Source organism: Salmo salar, chromosome ssa01, assembly GCF_905237065.1.
Source record: "Salmo salar chromosome ssa01, Ssal_v3.1, whole genome shotgun sequence".
Classification (NCBI taxonomy): Eukaryota; Metazoa; Chordata; class Actinopteri; order Salmoniformes; family Salmonidae; genus Salmo; species Salmo salar.
In genome coordinates, this window is record NC_059442.1 from 6,903,023 (window position 1) to 6,923,022 (window position 20,000).

Consider the following 20,000-nt stretch of genomic DNA (forward strand, 5'->3'; position numbering starts at 1 on the left):
CAGGTAGAGGGGGAGAAGAGGAGAACAGGTAGAGGGGGAGAAGAGGAGAACAGGTAGAGGGGATGAAGAGGAGAACAGGTAGAGGGGGAGAAGAGGGGAACAGGTAGAGGGGGAGAAGAGGAGAACAGGTAGAGGGGGGAGAAGAGGAGAACAGGTAGAGGGGGGAGAAGAGGAGAACAGGTAGAGGGGATGAAGAGGAGAACAGGTAGAGGGGGAGAAGAGGAGAACAGGTGGAGGGGATGAAGAGGAGAACAGGTAGAGGGGATGAAGAGGAGAACAGGTAGAGGGGGGAGAAGAGGAGAACAGGTAGAGGGGATGAAGAGGGGAACAGGTAGAGGGGGAGAAGAGGAGAACAGGTAGAGGGGGAGAAGAGGGGAACAGGTAGAGGGGGGAGAAGAGGAGAACAGGTAGAGGGGATGAAGAGGAGAACAGGTAAAGGGGGGAGAAGAGGAGAACAGGTAGAGGGGATGAAGAGGAGAACAGGTAGAGGGGATGAAGAGGAGAACAGGTAGAGGGGGAGAAGAGGAGAACAGGTAGAGGGGGAGAAGAGGAGAACAGGTAGAGGGGATGAAGAGGAGAACAGGTAGAGGGGGGAGAAGAGGAGAACAGGTAGAGGGGGAGAAGAGGAGAACAGGTAGAGGGGGAGAAGAGGAGAACAGGTAGAGGGGGGAGAAGAGGAAAACAGGTAGAGGGGGACAAGAGGAGAACAGGTAGAGGGGGAGAAGAGGGGAACAGGTAGTGGGGGAGAAGAGGGGAACAGGTAGAGGGGGAGAAGAGGAGAACAGGTAGAGGGGGAGAAGAGGAGAACAGGTAGAGGGGGGGAGAAGAGGGGAACAGGTAGAGGGGATGAAGAGGAGAACAGGTAGAGGGGGAGAAGAGGGGAACAGGTAGAGGGGGAGAAGAGGAGAACAGGTAGAGGGGGAGAAGAGGAGAACAGGTAGAGGGGATGAAGGGAGAACAGGTAGAGGGGATGAAGAGGAGAACAGGTAGAGGGGGAGAAGAGGAGAACAGGTAGAGGGGGGAGAAGAGGAGAACAGGTAGAGGGGGAGAAGAGGGGAACAGGTAGAGGGGGAGAAGAGGAGAACAGGTAGAGGGGGAGAAGAGGGGAACAGGTAGAGGGGGAGAAGAGGAGAACAGGTAGAGGGGGAGAAGAGGAGAACAGGTAGAGGGGGAGAAGAGGAGAACAGGTAGAGGGGGAGAAGAGGGGAACAGGTAGAGGGGATGAAGAGGAGAACAGGTAGAGGGGGATAAGAGGGGAACAGGTAGCGGGGGAGAAGACGAGAACAGGTAGAGGGGTAGAAGAGGAGAACAGGTAGAGGGGATGAAGAGGAGAACAGGCAGAGGGGATGAAGAGGAGAACAGGTAGAGGGGGAGAAGAGGGGAACAGGTAGAGGGGGAGAAGAAGAGAACAGGTAGAGGGGTAGAAGAGGAGAACAGGTAGAGGGGATGAAGAGGAGAACAGGTAGAGGGGATGAAGAGGAGAACAGGTAGAGGGGGAGAAGAGGAGAACAGGTAGAGGGGGGAGAAGAGGGGAACAGGTAGAGGGGGAGAAGAGGAGAACAGGTAGAGGGGGGAGAAGAGGAGAACAGGTAGAGGGGGACAAGAGGAGAACAGGTAGAGGGGGAGAAGAGGGGAACAGGTAGTGGGGGGGAGAAGAGGGGAACAGGTAGAGGGGGAGAAGAGGAGAACAGGTAGAGGGGGGAGAAGAGGAGAACAGGTAGAGGGGGGAGAAGAGGGGAACAGGTAGAGGGGATGAAGAGGAGAACAGGTAGAGGGGGAGAAGAGGGGAACAGGTAGAGGGGGAGAAGAGGAGAACAGGTAGAGGGGGAGAAGAGGAGAACAGGTAGAGGGGATGAAGAGGAGAACAGGTAGAGGGGATGAAGAGGAGAACAGGTAGAGGGGGAGAAGAGGAGAACAGGTAGAGGGGGAGAAGAGGGGAACAGGTAGAGGGGGAGAAGAGGAGAACAGGTAGAGGGGGAGAAGAGGGGAACAGGTAGAGGGGGAGAAGAGGAGAACAGGTAGAGGGGGGAAGAGGAGAACAGGTAGAGGGGGAGAAGAGGAGAACAGGTAGAGGGGGAGAAGAGGGGAACAGGTAGAGGGGATGAAGAGGAGAACAGGTAGAGGGGGATAAGAGGGGAACAGGTAGAGGGGGAGAAGAAGAGAACAGGTAGAGGGGTAGAAGAGGAGAACAGGTAGAGGGGATGAAGAGGAGAACAGGCAGAGGGGATGAAGAGGAGAACAGGTAGAGGGGGAGAAGAGGGGAACAGGTAGAGGGGGAGAAGAAGAGAACAGGTAGAGGGGTAGAAGAGGAGAACAGGTAGAGGGGATGAAGAGGAGAACAGGTAGAGGGGATGAAGAGGAGAACAGGTAGAGGGGGAGAAGAGGAGAACAGGTAGAGGGGGAGAAGAGGGGAACAGGTAGAGGGGGAGAAGAGGGGAACAGGTAGAGGGGGAGAAGAGGAGAACAGGTAGAGGGGGAGAAGAGGAGAACAGGTAGAGGGGATGAAGAGGAGAACAGGTAGAGGGGAGAAGAGGGGAACAGGTAGAGGGGGAGAAGAGGGGAACAGGTAGAGGGGGAGAAGAGGGGAACAGGTAGAGGCGATGAAGAGGGGAACAGGGAGAGGGGGAGAAGAGGGGAACAGGTAGAGGGGGAGAAGAGGAGAACAGGTAGAGGGGGAGAAGAGGAGAACAGGTAGAGGGGGAGAAGAGGAGAACAGGTAGAGGGGGGAGAAGAGGGGAACAGGTAGAGGGGGAGAAGAGGAGAACAGGTAGAGGGGGGAGAAGAGGGGAACAGGTGGAGGGGGAGAAGAGGGGAACAGGTAGTGGGGAGAAGAGGAGAACAGGTAGAGGGGGAGAAGAGGGGAACAGGTAGAGGGGGAGAAGAGGAGAACAGGTAGAGGGGGAGAAGAGGAGAACAGGTAGAGGGGGGAGAAGAGGGGAACAGGTAGAGGGGGAGAAGAGGAGAACAGGTAGAGGGGGAGAAGAGGGGAACAGGTAGAGGGGGGAGAAGAGGAGAACAGGTAGAGGGGGAGAAGAGGGGAACAGGTGGAGGGGGAGAAGAGGAGAACAGGTAGAGGGGGAGAAGAGGAGAACAGGTAGAGGGGGAGAAGAGGAGAACAGGTAGAGGGGGAGAAGAGGAGAACAGGTAGAGGGGGAGAAGAGGAGAACAGGTAGAGGGGGAGAAGAGGAGAACAGGTAGAGGGGATGAAGAGGAGAACAGGTAGAGGGGGGAGAAGAGGGGAACAGGTAGAGGGGGAGAAGAGGAGAACAGGTAGAGGGGGGAGAAGAGGAGAACAGGTAGAGGGGATGAAGAGGAGAACAGGTAGAGGGGATGAAGAGGAGAACAGGTAGAGGGGGGAGAAGAGGAGAACAGGTAGAGGGGGAGAAGAGGGGAACAGGTAGAGGGGGAGAAGAGGAGAACAGGTAGAGGGGGGGAGAAGAGGGGAACAGGTAGAGGGGGAGAAGAGGAGAACAGGTAGAGGGGGGAGAAGAGGGGAACAGGTAGAGGGGGAGAAGAGGAGAACAGGTAGAGGGGGAGAAGAGGAGAACAGGTAGAGGGGAGAAGAGGGGAACAGGCAGAGGGGGAGAAGAGGAGAACAGGTAGAGGGGGAGAAGAGGAGAACAGGTAGAGGGGGAGAAGAGGGGAACAGGTAGAGGGGGGGAGAAGAGGGGAACAGGTAGAGGGGGAGAAGAGGAGAACAGGTAGAGGGGGAGAAGAGGAGAACAGGTAGAGGGGGAGAAGAGGAGAACAGGTAGAGGGGGGAGAAGAGGGGAACAGGTAGAGGGGGAGAAGAGGAGAACAGGTAGAGGGGGGAGAAGAGGAGAACAGGTAGAGGGGGAGAAGAGGAGAACAGGTAGAGGGGGAGAAGAGGGGGGAACAGGTAGAGGGGGGAGAAGAGGGGAACAGGTAGAGGGGAGAAGAGGAGAAGGTAGAGGGGATGAAGAGGAGAACAGGTAGAGGTGGGAGAAGAGGGGAACAGGTAGAGGGGGAGAAGAGGAGAACAGGTAGAGGGGGGAGAAGAGGAGAACAGGTAGAGGGGGAGAAGAGGAGAACAGGTAGAGGGGGGAGAAGAAGAGAACAGGTAGAGGGGGAGAAGAGGAGAACAGGTAGAGGGGGAGAAGAGGAGAACAGGTAGAGGGGGAGAAGAGGGGAACAGGTAGAGGGGGGAGAAGAGGGGAACAGGTAGAGGGGGAGAAGAGGAGAACAGGTAGAGGGGGAGAAGAGGAGAACAGGTAGAGGGGGGAGAAGAGGGGAACAGGTAGAGGGGGAGAAGAGGAGAACAGGTAGAGGGGGGAGAAGAGGAGAACAGGTAGAGGGGGGAGAAGAGGAGAACAGGTAGAGGGGGGAGAAGAGGGGAACAGGTAGAGGGGGAGAAGAGGAGAACAGGTAGAGGGGGGAGAACAGGAGAACAGGTAGAGGGGGAGAAGAGGAGAACAGGTAGAGGGGGAGAAGAGGAGAACAGGTAGAGGGGGAGAAGAGGGGAACAGGTAGAGGGGGAGAAGAGGGGAACAGGTAGAGGGGGAGAACAGGAGAACAGGTAGAGGGGAAGAAGAGGAGAACAGGTAGAGGGGATGAAGAGGAGAACAGGTAGAGGGGGAGAAGAGGGGAACAGGTAGAGGGGGGAGAAGAGGAGAACAGGTAGAGGGGGCGAAGAGGAGAACAGGTAGAGGGGGGAGTAGAGGAGAACAGGTAGAGGGGGGAGAAGAGGGGAACAGGTAGAGGGGGGAGAAGAGGAGAACAGGTAGAGGGGATGAAGAGGAGAACAGGTAGAGGGGGAGAAGAGGGGAACAGGTAGAGGGGGGGAGAAGAGGGGAACAGGTAGAGGGGGAGAAGAGGAGAACAGGTAGAGGGGGGAGAACAGGAGAACAGGTAGAGGGGGAGAAGAGGAGAACAGGTAGAGGGGGAGAAAAGGAGAACAGGTAGAGGGGATGAAGAGGAGAACAGGTAGAGGGGGGAGAAGAGGAGAACAGGTAGAGGGGATGAAGAGGAGAACAGGTAGAGGGGGGAGAAGAGGGGAACAGGTAGAGGGGGAGAAGAGGAGAACAGGTAGAGGGGGAGAACAGGAGAACAGGTAGAGGGGGAGAAGAGGAGAACAGGTAGAGGGGGAGAAGAGGAGAACAGGTGAGGGGATGAAGAGGAGAACAGGTAGAGGGGGAGAAGAGGAGAACAGGTAGAGGGGGGGAGAAGAGGGGAACAGGTAGAGTGGGAGAAGAGGAGAAGGTAGAGGGGATGAAGAGGAGAACAGGTAGAGGTGGGAGAAGAGGGGAACAGGTAGAGGGGGAGAAGAGGAGAACAGGTAGAGGGGGGAGAAGAGGAGAACAGGTAGAGGGGGGGAGAAGAGGAGAACAGGTAGAGGGGGAGAAGAAGAGAACAGGTAGAGGGGGAGAAGAGGAGAACAGGTAGAGGGGGAGAAGAGGAGAACAGGTAGAGGGGGGAGAAGAGGGGAACAGGTAGAGGGGGGAGAAGAGGGGAACAGGTAGAGGGGGAGAAGAGGAGAACAGGTAGAGGGGGAGAAGAGGAGAACAGGTAGAGAGGGAGAAGAGGAGAACAGGTAGAGGGGGAGAAGAGGGGAACAGGTAGAGGGGGAGAAGAGGAGAACAGGTAGAGGGGGGAGAACAGGAGAACAGGTAGAGGGGGAGAAGAGGAGAACAGGTAGAGGGGGAGAAGAGGAGAACAGGTAGAGGGGGGAGAAGAGGGGAACAGGTAGAGGGGGAGAAGAGGGGAACAGGTAGAGGGGGGAGAACAGGAGAACAGGTAGAGGGGGAGAAGAGGAGAACAGGTAGAGGGGATGAAGAGGAGAACAGGTAGAGGGGGAGAAGAGGGGAACAGGTAGAGGGGGAGAAGAGGAGAACAGGTAGAGGGGCGAAGAGGAGAACAGGTAGAGGGGGAGTAGAGGAGAACAGGTAGAGGGGGAGAAGAGGGGAACAGGTAGAGGGGATGAAGAGGAGAACAGGTAGAGGGGGAGAAGAGGGGAACAGGTAGAGGGGGGAGAAGAGGGGAACAGGTAGAGGGGGGAGAAGAGGAGAACAGGTAGAGGGGGAGAACAGGAGAACAGGTAGAGGGGGAGAAGAGGAGAACAGGTAGAGGGGGGAGAAGAGGAGAACAGGTAGAGGGGATGAAGAGGAGAACAGGTAGAGGGGGAGAAGAGGAGAACAGGTAGAGGGGATGAAGAGGAGAACAGGTAGAGGGGGGAGAAGAGGGGAACAGGTAGAGGGGGAGAAGAGGAGAACAGGTAGAGGGGGAGAAGAGGAGAACAGGTAGAGGGGATGAAGAGGAGAACAGGTAGAGGGGGAGAGAAGAGGAGAACAGGTAGAGGGGATGAAGAGGAGAACAGGTGAGGGGGAGAAGAGGGGAACAGGTAGAGGGGGAGAAGAGGAGAACAGGTAGAGGGGGAGAACAGGAGAACAGGTAGAGGGGGAGAAGAGGAGAACAGGTAGAGGGGGAGAAGAGGAGAACAGGTAGAGGGGGGAGAAGAGGGGAACAGGTAGAGGGGGAGAAGAGGGGAACAGGTAGAGGGGGGAGAACAGGAGAACAGGTAGAGGGGGGAGAAGAGGGGAACAGGTAGAGGGGGAGAAGAGGAGAACAGGTAGAGGGGGAGAAGAGGAGAACAGGTAGAGGGGGAGTAGAGGAGAACAGGTAGAGGGGGGAGAAGAGGGAACAGGTAGAGGGGGGAGAAGAGGGGAACAGGTAGAGGGGGAGAAGAGGAGAACAGGTAGAGGGGGGAGAAGAGGGAACAGGTAGAGGGGGGAGAAGAGGGGAACAGGTAGAGGGGGAGAAGAGGAGAACAGGTAGAGGGGGAGAAGAGGGGAACAGGTAGAGGGGGAGAAGAGGAGAACAGGTAGAGGGGGAGAAGAGGGGAACAGGTAGAGGGGGAGAAGAGGAGAACAGGTAGAGGGGGAGAAGAGGAGAACAGGTAGAGGGGGAGAAGAGGGGAACAGGTAGAGGGGGAGAAGAGGAAAACAGGTAGAGGGGATGAAGAGGAGAACAGGTAGAGGGGGAGAAGAGGAGAACAGGTAGAGGGGGAGAAGAGGGAACAGGTAGAGGGGGGAGAAGAGGGGAACAGGTAGAGGGGGAGAAGAGGGGAACAGGTAGAGGGGGAGAAGAGGGGAACAGGTAGAGGGGGAGAAGAGGGGAACAGTTAGAGGGGGAGAAGAGGAGAACAGGTAGAGGGGGAGAAGAGGAGAACAGGTAGAGGGGAGAAGAGGAGAACAGGTAGAGGGGGGAGAAGAGGAGAACAGGTAGAGGGGGGAGAAGAGGGGAACAGGTAGAGGGGGAGAAGAGGAGAACAGGTAGAGGGGGAGAAGAGGAGAACAGGTAGAGGGGGGAGAAGAGGAGAACCGTTAGAGGGGGAGAAGAGGGGAACAGGTAGAGGGGGAGAAGAGGGGAACAGGTAGAGGGGGGAGAAGAGGGGAACAGGTAGAGGGGGAGAAGAGGAGAACAGGTAGAGGGGAGAGAAGAGGGGAACAGGTAGAGGGGGAGAAGAGGAGAACAGGTAGAGGGGGGAGAAGAGGAGAACAGGTAGAGGGGGAGAAGAGGAGAACAGGTAGAGGGGAGAAGAGGAGAACAGGTAGAGGGGGAGAAGAGGGAACAGGTAGAGGGGGGAGAAGAGGGGAACAGTTAGAGGGGGAGAAGAGGAGAACAGGTAGAGGGGGAGAAGAGGAGAACAGGTAGAGGAGGAGCAGAGGGGAACAGGTAGAGGGGGAGAAGAGGGGAACAGGTAGAGGGGGAGAAGAGGAGAACAGGTAGAGGGGGGAGAAGAGGGGAACAGGTAGAGGGGGAGAAGAGGGGAACAGGTAGAGGGGATGAAGAGGAGAACAGGGGAGGGGGAGAAGAGGGGAACAGGTAGAGGGGGAGAAGAGGAGAACAGGTAGAGGGGGAGAAGAGGAGAACAGGTAGAGGGGGGAGAAGAGGGGAACAGGTAGAGGGGGAGAAGAGGAGAACAGGAAGGGGAGAAGAGGGGAACAGGTAGAGGGGGAGAAGAGGGAAACAGGTAGAGGGGGGAAAAGAGGGGAACAGGTAGAGGGGGAGAGGAGGGGAACAGGTAGAGGGGGAGAAGAGGAGAACAGGGGAGGGAGAAGAGGGGAACAGGTAGAGGGGGAGAAGAGGAGAACAGGGAGGGGGAGAAGAGGGGAACAGGTAGAGGGGGAGAAGAGGGGAACAGGTAGAGGGGGAGAAGAGGAGAACAGGTAGAGGGGGAGAAGAGGAGAACAGGTAGAGGGGGAGAAGAGGGGAACAGGTAGAGGGGGAGAAGAGGAGAACAGGTAGAGGGGGAGAAGAGGAGAACAGGTAGAGGGGGAGAAGAGGAGAACAGGTAGAGGGGGAGAAGAGGGGAACAGGTAGAGGGGGAGAAGAGGAGAACAGGGGAGGGGGAGAAGAGGGGAACAGGTAGAGGGGGAGAAGAGGGGAACAGGTAGAGGGGGAGAAGAGGAGAACAGGTAGAGGGGGAGAAGAGGGGAACAGGTAGAGGGGGGAGAAGAGGGGAACAGGTAGAGGGGGAGAAGAGGGGAACAGGTAGAGGGGGAGAAGAGGAGAACAGGTAGAGGGGGAGAACAGGGGAACAGGTAGAGGGGGAGAAGAGGGGAACAGGTAGAGGGGGGAGAAGAGGGGAACAGGTAGAGGGGGAGAAGAGGGGAACAGGTGGAGGGGGAGAAGAGGGGAACAGGTAGAGGGGGGAGAAGAGGGGAACAGGTAGAGGGGGAGAAGAGGGGAACAGGTGGAGGGGGAGAACAGGAGAACAGGTGGAGGGGGAGGAAGAGGGGAACTGGTGGAGGGGGAGAAGAGGAGAACAGGTAGAGGGGGGAGAAGAGGGGAACAGGTAGAGGGGGAGAAGAGGGGAACAGGTAGAGGGGGAGAACAGGAGAACAGGTAGAGGGGGAGAAGAGGAGAACAGGTAGAGGGGATGAAGAGGAGAACAGGTAGAGGGGGAGAAGAGGGGAACAGGTAGAGGGGGAGAAGAGGAGAACAGGTAGAGGGGGGCGAAGAGGAGAACAGGTAGAGGGGGAGTAGAGGAGAACAGGTAGAGGGGGGAGAAGAGGGGAACAGGTAGAGGGGATGAAGAGGAGAACAGGTAGAGGGGGAGAAGAGGGGAACAGGTAGAGGGGGGAGAAGAGGGGAACAGGTAGAGGGGGAGAAGAGGAGAACAGGTAGAGGGGGGAGAACAGGAGAACAGGTAGAGGGGGAGAAGAGGAGAACAGGTAGAGGGGGAGAAGAGGAGAACAGGTAGAGGGGATGAAGAGGAGAACAGGTAGAGGGGGAGAAGAGGAGAACAGGTAGAGGGGATGAAGAGGAGAACAGGTAGAGGGGGGAGAAGAGGGGAACAGGTAGAGGGGGAGAAGAGGAGAACAGGTAGAGGGGGAGAAGAGGAGAACAGGTAGAGGGGATGAAGAGGAGAACAGGTAGAGGGGGAGAAGAGGAGAACAGGTAGAGGGGATGAAGAGGAGAACAGGTAGAGGGGGAGAAGAGGGAACAGGTAGAGGGGGAGAAGAGGAGAACAGGTAGAGGGGGAGAACAGGAGAACAGGTAGAGGGGGAGAAGAGGAGAACAGGTAGAGGGGGGAGAAGAGGAGAACAGGTAGAGGGGGAGAAGAGGGGAACAGGTAGAGGGGGGAGAAGAGGGGAACAGGTAGAGGGGGAGAACAGGAGAACAGGTAGAGGGGGAGAAGAGGGGAACAGGTAGAGGGGGAGAAGAGGAGAACAGGTAGAGGGGGAGAAGAGGAGAACAGGTAGAGGGGGGAGTAGAGGAGAACAGGTAGAGGGGGAGAAGAGGGGAACAGGTAGAGGGGGAGAAGAGGGGAACAGGTAGAGGGGGAGAAGAGGAGAACAGGTAGAGGGGGAGAAGAGGGAACAGGTAGAGGGGGAGAAGAGGAGAACAGGTAGAGGGGGAGGAGGAGGAGGAACAGGTAGAGGGGGAGAAGAGGAGAACAGGTAGAGGGGGAGAAGAGGGGAACAGGTAGAGGGGGAGAAGAGGAGAACAGGTAGAGGGGGGAGAAGAGGAGAACAGGTAGAGGGGGAGAAGAGGGGAACAGGTAGAGGGGGGAGAAGAGGAAAACAGGTAGAGGGGATGAAGAGGAGAACAGGTAGAGGGGGAGAAGAGGAGAACAGGTAGAGGGGGAGAAGAGGGGAACAGGTAGAGGGGGGAGAAGAGGGGAACAGGTAGAGGGGGAGAAGAGGGGAACAGGTAGAGGGGGAGAAGAGGGGAACAGGTAGAGGGGGAGAAGAGGGGAACAGTTAGAGGGGGAGAAGAGGAGAACAGGTAGAGGGGGAGAAGAGGAGAACAGGTAGAGGGGGGAGAAGAGGAGAACAGGTAGAGGGGGGGAGAAGAGGAGAACAGGTAGAGGGGGAGAAGAGGGGAACAGGTAGAGGGGGAGAAGAGGAGAACAGGTAGAGGGGGAGAAGAGGAGAACAGGTAGAGGGGGAGAAGAGGAGAACCGTTAGAGGGGGGAGAAGAGGGGAACAGGTAGAGGGGGAGAAGAGGGGAACAGGTAGAGGGGGGAGAAGAGGGGAACAGGTAGAGGGGGAGAAGAGGAGAACAGGTAGAGGGGGAGAAGAGGGGAACAGGTAGAGGGGGAGAAGAGGAGAACAGGTAGAGGGGGAGAAGAGGAGAACAGGTAGAGGGGGAGAAGAGGAGAACAGGTAGAGGGGGAGAAGAGGAGAACAGGTAGAGGGGGGAGAAGAGGGGAACAGGTAGAGGGGGAGAAGAGGGGAACAGTTAGAGGGGGAGAAGAGGAGAACAGGTAGAGGGGGGAGAAGAGGAGAACAGGTAGAGGAGGAGCAGAGGGGAACAGGTAGAGGGGGGAGAAGAGGGGAACAGGTAGAGGGGGGAGAAGAGGAGAACAGGTAGAGGGGGAGAAGAGGGGAACAGGTAGAGGGGGAGAAGAGGGGAACAGGTGAGGGGATGAAGAGGAGAACAGGGGAGGGGGGGAGAAGAGGGGAACAGGTAGAGGGGGAGAAGAGGAGAACAGGTAGAGGGGGAGAAGAGGAGAACAGGTAGAGGGGGGAGAAGAGGGGAACAGGTAGAGGGGGAGAAGAGGAGAACAGGGAGGGGGAGAAGAGGGGAACAGGTAGAGGGGGAGAAGAGGGAAACAGGTAGAGGGGGGGAAAAGAGGGGAACAGGTAGAGGGGGAGAGGAGGGGAACAGGTAGAGGGGGAGAAGAGGAGAACAGGGGGAGGGAGAAGAGGGGAACAGGTAGAGGGGGAGAAGAGGAGAACAGGGAGGGGAGAAGAGGGGAACAGGTAGAGGGGGAGAAGAGGGAACAGGTAGAGGGGGAGAAGAGGAGAACAGGTAGAGGGGGAGAAGAGGAGAACAGGTAGAGGGGGAGAAGAGGAGAACAGGTAGAGGGGGGAGAAGAGGGGAACAGGTAGAGGGGGAGAAGAGGAGAACAGGGGAGGGGGAGAAGAGGGAACAGGTAGAGGGGGAGAAGAGGGGAACAGGTAGAGGGGGAGAAGAGGAGAACAGGTAGAGGGGGGAGAAGAGGGGAACAGGTAGAGGGGGAGAAGAGGGGAACAGGTAGAGGGGGAGAAGAGGGGAACAGGTAGAGGGGAGAAGAGGAGAACAGGTAGAGGGGAGAACAGGGGAACAGGTAGAGGGGGAGAAGAGGGGAACAGGTAGAGGGGGAGAAGAGGGGAACAGGTAGAGGGGGAGAAGAGGGGAACAGGTGGAGGGGGAGAAGAGGGGAACAGGTAGAGGGGGAGAAGAGGGGAACAGGTAGAGGGGGAGAAGAGGGGAACAGGTGGAGGGGGAGAACAGGAGAACAGGTGGAGGGGAGGAAGAGGGGAACTGGTGGAGGGGGAGAAGAGGAGAACAGGTGGAGGGGGAGGAAGAGGGGAACTGGTGGAGGGGGAGAAGAGGGAGAACAGGTGGAGGGGGAGGAAGAGGGGAACAGGTGGAGGGGGAGAAGAGGAGAACAGGTGGAGGGGGAGGAAGAGGGGAACAGGTGGAGGGGAGGAAGAGGGACAGGTAGAGGGGTAGAAGAGGGGAAAAGGTGGAGGGGGAGAAGGGGGAACAGGTAGAGGGGAGGAGGAGGGGAACTGGTGGAGGGGAGAAGAGGGAACAGGGGGAGGGGAGAAGAGGGGAACAGGTGGAGGGGGAGAAGAGGAGAACAGGTGGAGGGGGAGAAGAGGAGAACAGGGGAGGGGGAGAAGAGGGGAACAGGTGGAGGGGGAGAAGAGGGGAACAGGTGGATGGGGGAGAAGAGGAGAACAGGTGGAGGGGAGAAGAGGGGAACAGGTAGAGGGGGAGGAGAGGGGAACAGGGGGAGGGGGAGAAGAGGAGAACAGGTAGAGGGGGAGAAGAGGAGAACAGGGGGAGGGGGAGAAGAGGGGAACAGGTAGAGGGGGGAGAAGAGGAGAACAGGTAGAGGGGGAGAAGAGGAGAACAGGTAGAGGGGGAGAAGAGGAGAACAGGTAGAGGGGGAGAAGAGGAGAACAGGTAGAGGGGGAGAAGAGGGGAACAGGTAGAGGGGATGAAGAGGAGAACAGGTAGAGGGGGAGAAGAGGAGAACAGGTAGAGGGGGAGAAGAGGAGAACAGGTAGAGGGGGAGAAGAGGAGAACAGGGGAGGGGGAGAAGAGGGGAACAGGTAGAGGGGGAGAAGAGGGGAACAGGTAGAGGGGGAGAAGAGGAGAACAGGTAGAGGGGGAGAAGAGGGGAACAGGTAGAGGGGGGAGAAGAGGGGAACAGGTAGAGGGGGAGAAGAGGGGAACAGGTAGAGGGGGAGAAGAGGAGAACAGGTAGAGGGGGAGAACAGGGGAACAGGTAGAGGGGGAGAAGAGGGGAACAGGTAGAGGGGGAGAAGAGGGGAACAGGTAGAGGGGGGAGAAGAGGGGAACAGGTGGAGGGGGAGAAGAGGGGAACAGGTAGAGGGGGAGAAGAGGGGAACAGGTAGAGGGGGAGAAGAGGGGAACAGGTGGAGGGGGAGAACAGGAGAACAGGTGGAGGGGGAGGAAGAGGGGAACTGGTGGAGGGGGAGAAGAGGAGAACAGGTGGAGGGGGAGGAAGAGGGGAACTGGTGGAGGGGGGAGAAGAGGAGAACAGGTGGAGGGGGAGGAAGAGGGGAACAGGTGGAGGGGGAGAAGAGGAGAACAGGTGGAGGGGGAGGAAGAGGGGAACAGGTGGAGGGGGAGGAAGAGGGGACAGGTAGAGGGGTAGAAGAGGGGAAAAGGTGGAGGGGGAGAAGGGGGGAACAGGTAGAGGGGGAGGAGGAGGGGAACTGGTGGAGGGGGAGAAGAGGGGAACAGGGGGAGGGGAGAAGAGGGGAACAGGTGGAGGGGGGAGAAGAGGAGAACAGGTGGAGGGGGAGAAGAGGAGAACAGGGGGAGGGGGAGAAGAGGGGAACAGGTGGAGGGGGAGAAGAGGGGAACAGGTGGATGGGGGAGAAGAGGAGAACAGGTGGAGGGGGAGAAGAGGGGAACAGGTAGAGGGGGAGGAGAGGGGAACAGGGGAGGGGGAGAAGAGGAGAACAGGTAGAGGGGGAGAAGAGGAGAACAGGGGAGGGGGAGAAGAGGGGAACAGGTAGAGGGGGAGAAGAGGAGAACAGGTAGAGGGGGAGAAGAGGAGAACAGGTAGAGGGGGAGAAGAGGAGAACAGGTAGAGGGGGAGAAGAGGAGAACAGGTAGAGGGGGAGAAGAGGGGAACAGGTAGAGGGGATGAAGAGGAGAACAGGTAGAGGGGGAGAAGAGGAGAACAGGTAGAGGGGGAGAAGAGGAGAACAGGGGGAGGGGGAGAAGACGGGAACAGGTAGAGGGGGAGAAGAGGGGAACAGGTAGAGGGGGAGAAGAGGGGAACAGGTAGAGGGGGAGAAGAGGAGAACAGGGGAGGGGGAGAAGAGGGGAACAGGTAGAGGGGAGAGAAGAGGAGAACAGGTAGAGGGGGAGAAGAGGGGAACAGGTAGAGGGGGAGAAGAGGAGAACAGGTAGAGGGGGGAGAAGAGGGGAACAGGTAGAGGGGAGAGAAGAGGAGAACAGGTGGAGGGGGAGAAGAGGGGAACTGGTAGAGGGGGAGAAGAGGAGAACAGGGGAGGGGGAGAAGAGGGGAACAGGTAGAGGGGGAGAAGAGGGGAACAGGTAGAGGGGGAGAAGAGGAGAACAGGGGGGAGAACAGGGGAACAGGTAGAGGGGGAGAAGAGGGGAACAGGTAGAGGGGAGAAGAGGGGAACAGGTAGAGGGGGGAGAAGAGGGGAACAGGTAGAGGGGGAGAAGAGGAGAACAGGTAGAGGGGGAGAAGAGGGGAACAGGTAGAGGGGGGAGAAGAGGGGAACAGGTGGAGGGGGGAGAAGAGGAGAACAGGTGGAGGGGGGAGAAGAGGGGACCAGGTAGAGGGGAGGAGGAGGGGAACTGGTGGAGGGGGAGAAGAGGGGAACAGGGGTAGGGGGAGGAAGAGGGGAACTGGTGGAGGGGGGAGAAGAGGAGAACAGGTGGAGGGGGAGAAGAGGGGAACAGGTAGAGGGGGAGGAAGAGGGGAACAGGTGGAGGGGGAGGAAGAGGGGAACAGGTGGAGGGGGAGAAGAGGAGAACAGGTGGAGGGGGAGGAAGAGGGGAACAGGTGGAGTGGGAGGAAGAGGGAACAGGTAGAGGGGGAGGAGGAGGGGAACTTGTGGAGGGGGAGAAGAGGGGAACAGGGGAGGGGGAGAAGAGGGGAACAGGTGGAGGGGGGAGAAGAGGAGAACAGGTGGAGGGGGAGAAGAGGAGAACAGGGGGAGGGGGAGAAGAGGGGAACAGGTGGAGGGGGAGAAGAGGGGAACAGGTGGATGGGGGAGAAGAGGAGAACAGGTGGAGGGGGAGAAGAGGGGAACAGGTAGAGGGGGAGGAGAGGGGAACAGGGGGAGGGGGAGGAAGAGGGGAACAGGTAGAGGGGGAGAAGAGGGGAATAGGTGGAGGGGGAGGAGCGGGGAACGGGTGGAGGGGAGCAAGATGGGGGATGGGAGAGAGATAGGGGGAGGGGAGAGATATGGGGGAGGGGAGAGAGATGGGGGGAGGGGAGCGATCTAGGTTGGGCAAAATTCAAAATGGCGGTGTTCGCTTTAGCAATCTCACTAGTATAAAGACCTCCACCATTCCTGCCATTATTGAAAGAGATTGTGATACCTCACATCTCAAAATTGGGTTACTTAATGTTAGATCCCTCACTTCCAAGGCAGTTATAGTCAATGAACTAATCACTGATAATAATCTTGATGTGATTGGCCTGACTGAAACATGGCTTAAGCCTGATGAATTTACTGTGTTAAATGAGGCCTCACCCCCTGGTTACACTAGTGACCATACCCCCCGTGCATCCGGCAAAGGCGGAGGTGTTGCTAACATTTACGAAGGCAAATTTCAATTTTTCAACAAAAAAAAACAATGACGTTTTCGTCTTTTGAGCTTCTAGTCATGAAATCTATGCAGCCTACTCAATCACTTTTTATAGCTACTGTTTACAGGCCTCCTGGGCCATATGCACTGTTCCTCACTGAGTTCCCTGAATTCTTATCGGATCTTGTAGTCATAGCAGATAATATTCTAATTTTTGGTGACTTTAACATTCACATGGAAAAGTCCACAGACCCACTCCAAAAGGCTTTCGGAGCCATCATCGACTCAGTGGGTTTTGTCCAACATGTCTCTGGACCTACTCACTGCCACAGTCATACTCTGGACCTAGTTTTGTCCCATGGAATAAATGTTGTGGATCTAAATGTTTTTCCTCATAATCCTGGACTATCGGACCACCATTTTATTACGTTTGCAATTGCAACAAATAATCTGCTCAGACCCCAACCAAGGAGCATTAAAAGTCGTGCTATAAATTCTCAGACAACCCAAAGATTCCTTGATGACCTTCCAGACTGCCTCTGCCTACCCAAGGACGTCAGAGGACAAAAATCAGTTAACCACCTAACCGAGGAACTCAATTTAACCTTGCGCAATACCCTAGATGCAGTTGCACCCCTAAAAACTAAAAACATCTGTCATAAGAAACTAGCTCCCTGGTATACAGAAAATACACGAGCTCTGAAGCAAGCTTCCAGAAAATTGGAACGGAAATGGCGCCACACCAAACTGGAAGTCTTCCGACTAGCTTGGAAAGACAGTACCGTGCAGTATCGAAGAGCCCTTACTGCTGCTCGATCATCCTATTTTTCCAACTTAATTGAGGAAAATAAGAACAATCCGAAATATCTTTTGATACTGTCGCAAAGCTAACTAAAAAGCAGCCTTCGCAAATGGAGGATGGCTTTCACTTCAGCAGTAATAAATTTATGAACTTCTTTGAGGAAAAGATCATGATCATTAGAAAGCAAATTACAGACTCCTCTTTAAATCTGGGTATTCCTCCAAAGCTCCATTGTCCTGAGTCTACACAACTCTGCCAGGACCTAGGATCAAGGGAGATACTAAAGTGTTTTAGTATTATATCTCTTGACGCAATGATGAAAATAATCATGGCCTCCAAACCCTCAAGCTGCATACTGGACCCTATTCCAACTAAACTACTGAAAGAGCTGCTTCCTGTGCTTGGCCCTCCTATGTTGAACATAATAAACGGCTCTCTATCCACCGGATGTGTACCAAGCTCACTAAAAGTGGCAGTAATAAAGCCTCTCTTGAAAAAGCCGAAACTTGATCCAGAAATTATAAAAAACAATCGGCCTATATCGAATCTTCCATTCCTCTCAAAGATTTTAGAAAAAGCTGTTGCACAGCAACTCACTGCCTTCCTGAAGACAAACAATGTATACGAAACGCTTCAGTCTGGTTTTAGACCCCATCATAGCACTGAGACTGCACTTGTGAAGGTGGTAAATGACCTTTTAATGACGTCAGACCGAGGCTCTGCATCTGTCCTCGTGCTCCTAGATCTTAGTGCCGCTTTTGATACCATCGATCACCACATTCTTTTGGAGAGATTGGAAACCCAAATTGGTCTACATGGACAAGTTCTGGCCTGGTTTAGATCTTATCTGTCGGAAAGATATCAGTTTGTCTCTGTGAATGGTTTGTCTTCTGACAAATCAATTGTAAATTTCGGTGTTCCTCAAGGTTCCGTTTTAGGACCACTATTGTTTTCACTATATATTTTACCTCTTGGGGATGTCATTCGAAAACATAATGTTACATTTCACTGCTATGCGGACGACACACAGCTGTACATTTCAATGAAACATGGTGAAGCCCCAAAATTGCCCTCGCTAGAAGCCTGTGTTTCAGACATAAAGAAGTGGATGGCTGCAAACTTTCTACTTTTAAACTCGGACAAAACAGAGATGCTTGTTCTAGGTCCCAAGAAACAAAGAGATCTTCTGTTGAATCTGACAATTAATCTGGATGGTTGTACAGTCGTCTCAAATAAAACTGTGAAGGACCTCGGGCGTTACTCTGGACCCTGATCTCTCTTTTGAAGAACATATCAAGACAGTTTCAAGGACAGCTTTTTTCCATCTACGTAACATTGCAAAAATCAGAAATTTTCTGTCCAAAAATGACGCAGAAAAATTAATCCATGCTTTTGTTACTTCTAGGCTGGACTACTGCAATGCTCTACTTTCCGGCTACCCGGATAAAGCACTAAATAAACTTCAGTTAGTGCTAAATACGGCTGCTAGAATCCTGACTAGAACCAAAAAATTTGATCATATTACTCCAGTGCTAGCCTCCCTACACTGGCTTCCTGTTAAGGCAAGGGCTGATTTCAAGGTTTTACTGCTAACCTACAAAGCATTACATGGGCTTGCTCCTACCTATCTTTCCGATTTGGTCCTGCCGTACATACCTACACGTACGCTACGGTCACAAGACGCAGGCCTCCTAATTGTCCCTAGAATTTCTAAGCAAACGGCTGGAGGTAGGGCTTTCTCCTATAGAGCTCCATTTTTATGGAATGGTCTGCCTACCAATGTGAGAGACGCAGACTCAGTCTCAACCTTTAAGTCTTTACTGAAGACTTATCTCTTCAGTAGGTCCTATGATTAAGTATAGTCTGGCCCAGGAGTGTGAAGGTGAACGGAAAGGCTGGAGCAACGAACCGCCCTTGCTGTCTCTGCCTTGCCGGTTCCCCTCTTTCCACTGGGATTCTCTGCCTCTAACCCTTTTACAGGGGCTGAGTCACTGGCCTACTGGTGTTCTTCCATGCCGTCCATGGGAGGGGTGCGTCACTTGAGTGGGTTGAGTCACTGACGTGGTCTTCCTGTCTGGGTTGGCGCCCCCCTTGGGTTGTGCCATGGCGGAGATCGTTGTGGGCTATACTCGGCCTTGTCTTAGGACGGTAAGTTGGTGGTTGGAGACATCCCTCTAGTGGTGTGGGGGCTGTGCTTTGGCAAAGTGGGTGGGGTTATATCCTGCCTGTTTGGCCCTGTCCGGGGGTATCATCGGATGGGGCCACAGTGTCTTCTGATCCCTCCTGTCTCAGCCTCCAGTATTTATGCTGCAGTAGTTTGTGTCGGGGGGCTAGGGTCAGTCTGTTACATCTGGAGTATTTCTCTTGTCTTATCCGGTGTCCTGTGTGTATTTAAATATGCTCTCTCTAATTCTCTCTTTCTCTCTTTCTGTCTTTCTCTCGGAGGACCTGAGCCCTAGGACCATGCCTCAGGACTACCTGGTATGATGACTCCTTGCTGTCCCCAGTCCACCTGGCCGTGCTGCTGCTCCAGTTTCAACTGTTCTGCTTGCGGCTATGGAACCCTGACCTGTTCACCGGACGTGCTTGTTGCACCCTCGACAACTACTATGATTATTATTATTTGACCATGCTGGTCATTTATGAACATTTTAACATTTTAACATCTTGACTATGTTCTGTTATAATATCCACCCTGCACAGCCAGAAGAGGACTGGCCACCCCTCATAGCCTGGTTCCTCTCTAGGTTTCTTCCTAGGTTTTTGGCCTTTCTAGGGAGTTTTTCCTAGGGAGTTTTTCCTAGCCACCGTGCTTCTTTCACATGCTTTGCTTGCTGTTTGGGGTTTTAGGCTGGGTTTCTGTACAGCACTTTGAGAATATCAGCTGATGTACGAAGGGCTATATAAAAATAAATTTGATTTGATTTGATTTGATGGGGGAGGGGAGAGATATGGGGAGGGGAGAGATATGGGGAGGGGAGAGAGATGGGGGAGGGGAGTGATGGGGAGGGAGATATATGGGGAGGGGAGAGAAATGGGGAGGGGAGTGATGGGGAGGGGAGAGATATGGGGAGGGGAGAGATATGGGGGAGGGGAGAGATATGGGGAGGGGAGAGATATGGGGGAGGGGAGAGATATGGAGGAGGGGAGAGAAATGGGGAGGGGAGAGATATGGGGAGGGGAGATATATGGGGGAGGGGAGTGATCGGGAGGGGAGAGATATGAGGGAGGGGAGAGATATGGGGGAGGGGAGAGATATGGGGAGGGGAGAGATATGGGGGAGGGGAGAGATATGGGGAGGGGAGAGATATGGGGGAGAGAGATGGGGAGGGGAGAGATATGGGGAGGGGAGAGATATGGGGGAGGGGAGAGATATGGGGAGGGGAGAGATATGGGGAGAGAGATGGGGGAGGGGAGAGATATGGGGGGAGAGAGATGGGGAGGGGAGAGAAATGGGGGAGGGGAGAGAGATGGGGAGGGGAGATATATGGGGGAGGGGAGAGAAATGGGTGAGGGGAGAGAAATGGGGGAGGGGAGAGATATGGGGGAGGGGAGAGAGATGGGGGAGGGGAGATATATGGGGGAGGGGAGAGAGATGGCAGGATAAAGGGATGGAGGAGGAAAAGTTTAACTACCTGCACAACCTGGTCCTGGCTGACTCATCATGCTCAACAACCTGGTCCTGGCTGACTCCTTATGCTCCACACCCTGGTCCTGGCTGACTCATCATGCTCCACACCCTGGTCCTGGCTGACTCATCATGCTCAACAACCTGGTCCTGGCTGACTCCTTATGCTCCACACCCTGGTCCTGGCTGACTCATCATGCTCCACACCCTGGTCCTGGCTGACTCATCATGCTCCACACCCTGGTCCTGGCTGACTCCTTATGCTCCACACCCTGGTCCTGG

At 55.4% G+C, this 20,000-nt stretch overlaps 1 protein-coding gene across 1 annotated transcript in view; it reads right to left on the minus strand.

Moving 5' to 3' along the window:
- LOC106603281 (prospero homeobox protein 1) overlaps positions 1-20,000 on the minus strand; it is a 76,538-nt gene that overhangs the window by 19,933 nt on the left and 36,605 nt on the right.